We start from the raw sequence: 4,583 nt of genomic DNA, 5'->3' as shown, positions 1-4,583 counted from the left end.
TTTCCACACTTTGCTTCATTCTGCTTCCACTTTGCTCCTTTCTTCCATCCAGCTTGAGTTAGCTTATTTTAAGTTCTTATTTAAGTACCTAAAAAGGACAGTAACATGAAATTAGTCTAAAACGGGAAAGTAAAATAGATAAAGGTCCTAAAATACCTAAGCTTAAGAGGTTTAAATGTGCACTTTTCAGCGCTCATCACACCCCCAGACTTAAATATTGCTAGTCCCTAGCAATGAACTACAAAGTAAAGGAATGAAATGAATAACTATACAACTATGAACTAGAAAGCAATAATTGGATAACGCCACTTTCGTAGGGAACACGATTGCATTTAGCATATGCAACAAGCCTTTTAAACCCCTAGTGAACGAGTGAAGTCTCGTGAGGGTTTCTAGAAATGATACCCACAAACATTAAGCTCATTCTCACAAAAAAGGCACCAATATCGCAAAAAAGCATTGGAAGAAAACTACTTCAAGTATACAATTTTTCAACCATTTCCAAGCAATCTTCTTAAATTTTAATATTTAGCAAGCAAGTATGGTCCTCCACACATCAAGAAAATGATCATGCAAATCAAAACAACACTAGAATCCTTTTTGAGTGGACCGGCATCAAATATGTTGCTATTTAAGCCAACTAAAGAAATGATCACATCCTTACCTTCAAACTAGCACACAAATCTAATACCAATCATCAAAACAAAGAGTGGACCTTTTATTAACGCTTTATTGTTCTAGGTACGCTAATTATTTTCACTCAAATTTTTTTTTTTTTTTCTAATCCTAAGGATCAAAGATGGAAGCATAGTGCAATGTGTTGATCCATTAAGTTTTCTAGCGATCAATGAGGTCGAGCGTTAGGTCAATGACTCCCAAACCAGACGGCTTTAGGGCATTAGGTGTTCAAATAACCCTAAGGACTTACAAGCTTAAATCAACTACGCTACAAATCAAAACAACCTCCATCTAATCATTTCCCACTTCTCAACTTTTGGGAGAAGTGCTTACTTTTATTTATTGCTTTTGCAACTTTTTTCTTTTCTTTACTTTTCTTTTTTTTTCAATTATTAACCAAGAGTTTGGGCCCTCCACCTTTTGGTGCGAGAAATTCAATGCTTAATGAGGCTAGAATCCCGGCTACTCAATGAAAAGGGTTTGTTAACCACTTTTATCAAGATGAAAGCTTTCAATACACTATTAGCCCAATTAGGATATAACCAATTCAATAATCGACAAAGCATGTACCCCGCAAATGAATGCTAGTGTGCGCCTTTGCTAGTGTGGAATCCCAGAGTGAATCTCAAAGTAATCACAAAATCAAGATGATGTGGACCACAAGTGCAAGCAAGATATTAATCTTTCAAAAAAATTACTCCTAAATGGCATCCACAAGGCATACAAGGAGTATTGGACTCTCAAGTCAAGCAATTTTTACATTTTAAGCAATATAGTCCTCAAAAGATTAAAATCATAGTTAGTTACAGACCAATCATAAACAATCCCTCAAATACATAAGTCATGCTTAAAATTTGAATTGAAAGCAAATACTACAATTAACACCATTACCCCTAAACTTAAATGGCACAATGTCCTCAATGTGCAAAGCGAACAAAGAAAAGAGTATACCAGTACGGTTATGGCAGAGAATGGCCAAGACACAAGTATCCAAAGTGGGTGGTATAACCCCGCCAAACATGGGATTAACTGTGGTCCTTAAAAGATGGCACTTGGATAAAACTCATTAGATAACAAAAGGGATCATAATAGTGCGTAGTGAACATGCAAGTGTAAATAGGAGAAGAATTGAAGTAAAGAGAGAGGAAAAAGGGTGGTCCTAAAAATTCAAATAAAACCCACACTTCACACAAACTTGCTCGTCACAGATCTGTGACTTTTCAAATTTCCCGTACCAGTTCGATCGATCGAAGTTCGATCGATCACTAAAAGATCGATCAAACTTATCTCAGATCGATCTCACATTTTTATGATCGATCGAACTTCACAGATTTGCATCCCACACTTTACACACTCTCTTTTGTGATCCATGTTATCTCATACATGCCCAATGCCTGTGTTTTCCACATTAGATGCATTCTATACTTATATTGTTAGCATGCTTCACTAAATGTCACTATTTATTTAGCCCCATCATCACTTGCATAGATTCATGATTCTGTGTTGTCTATCTTATTTGACATACATATTTCTATATACTGTACTTCACTTCTTTATGCCAATACTAACTTATATTGCAAGTGTTTTTCTTTATGTTTTGCAGGCCATAGCTAGGGTCAAGACTGTTGCCCGTGGACATTATCATCACCGAGTCAGGCCTAGATTAGAGGAGCAGGCAAGACCATCTCATGCCCAGGATCCTGAGCAGCCTATTGAGTCTGAACAGCCTGCATCACTAGCTCCAGCCCAGTCATCATCAGATAGCAGACTACAGTCTTCTACTTCTATATCTTCATCATCTCATGATGAGGCTGAGCATACACTATCACCTTCTTTATCTCCGCCTCATGCACAGCCAAGCCAGGCCTTAGACAGACCTCTACCGAGATATTCACATCTTACAGTGGCGTATGAGTTAGCTTTTGACATCTCTTTCTTCTCCCGGTACATTCTGACCCGGGCAGCCTACGAGAACATAGACCGGAGGGGCATTTCAACCATTCTAGCCCCTGTCACATCCCCAGTTTACCCGAGGCTTGTTCAGATGCTCTTCCAGAACCTCCAACCTACCCCGAGTAATCTGGCGGAGCTGCACACTACCGTTGATGGCCATCGTATTAGCATTACAGTAGATACTCTGGCCAGATCTTGCCGATGCCCACATGTTTGCCCTCCTGATCTTGAGTTCGATTATCCCATTCTGGAGAGAAGGGCTTCTTATGCAGATATGGTTGTGGCACTTACAGGCCATTACAGAGAGGGCGAGACATTTGCTACTCGGACCTATTTGCCCGATGATCTGTGGTTCTTTGATTCGGTCTTGTACCGAAATATATGTATAACGGGCCATAAAGTCCAGAGGCAAGGCGACTATTTGACAGCCCTGTATGCTTTCTACACAGGGTACTAGGTTTCTATTCTGGCCTTATATTGGAGTGTCGTGAAGAAGCTCTACGCGGACTACATCAGCAAGGCCAAGTCCAAGCGGGCTAAGTACCTTCCTTTTGGCCACCTTATCACTTAGATCCTGAGAGATCAGCGCTATCCATTCCATCCAGATGAGGGCCAGAGATAGGAGCTTGCCACTTTGGCAAGAACGACTAGAATAAGAGCTACAATGCACTTATCAAGAGTCTTGTGGAGGACGTTGTGATAGCAGCTGAGGAGGCTGAGGAGGAGGAGATGGCAGCAGCAGCAGCAGCGAATGACCCAGGAATCGATTTGACTGCTATACATATGGACATTGACTTGGAGCAGGAGCCTCCAGCAGAGGAGATCCCACATCACACTCTAGCGGGGTCACCATTACATTTCCCGGAGCAGGCTCAGGACGCACATCATTTTCCTAATCCAGTCATACCTGAGACTCCAGCACCGACACCCAGTTTTGGAGAGCATATCTAGGCCTTGGAGGACGTAGTTGTCTCTCTTTGGTCAGATATGGCATCTTTCCACTCCGATGTCATGACTGTGCTGCGAGACATATCCCAAGATATCCGTAGATCACGCCCTGCCTGTCCTACCTCCTCAGCATGATATTCCTGATCTCTCTATCTCTATACATTCATTTTATATATCTACGATACATTCCTGCTATTTTGATACTATTATATTATTTTTACGGCCAATCTGTTGCCCAGACATTGTGATGTACATTATTTTTATTTTTTCTATACATGTTATATTTTGGATGTCATATCTTTGTATTGATATATGTCTATGATTGACTTCATCAGGTGCATCCCAGTGACTTCAGTGAGAGAGAGTGCTGTCTAAATTTTCAGGACCACCCTTTTTTTTCTCTCTTTACTTCAATTCTTGTCCCATTTACACTTGCATGCTCACTGCGCACTATTATCATCCCTTTTATTATCTAATAAGTTTTATCCAAGTGCCATCTTTTCAAGACCACAGTTAATCCAAAGTTTGGGGGAGTTATACCACCCACTTTGGATACTTGTGTTCCAGTCATTCTTTGTCATAACCGCACTGGTATACTCTCTTTTTTGTTCTCTTTGCACATTGAGGACATTGTGCCATTTAAGTTTGGGGGTAATGGTGTTAATTGTAGTATTGGCTTTCAATTCAAATTTTAAGCATGACTTATGTATTTGAGGGATTGTCTATGATTGGTCCATAACTAGCTATGATTTTGATCTTTTGAGGACTGTATTGCTTAAAATTTAAAAATTGTTTGACTTGAGAGTCCAATACTCCTTGTATACCATATGGAAGTCATTTAGGAATAAATTTTTTGAAAGATTGATATTTTGCTTGCACTTGTGGTCCACATGATCCTGATTTTGTGATTACTTTGAGATTCACACTAGGATTCTACACTAGCACAGGCGCACACTAACATTCATTTGTGGAGTACATGCTTTATCGATTATTGAATTGGTTAT

The sequence above is a fragment of the Cornus florida genome, unplaced genomic scaffold, assembly GCF_030987335.1.
Source record: "Cornus florida cultivar Cherokee Brave unplaced genomic scaffold, ASM3098733v1 CherokeeBrave_3.0.0_Hap2_Chr10, whole genome shotgun sequence".
Classification (NCBI taxonomy): domain Eukaryota; kingdom Viridiplantae; phylum Streptophyta; class Magnoliopsida; order Cornales; family Cornaceae; genus Cornus; species Cornus florida.
Note: the sequence above shows the minus strand (reverse complement) of the source record.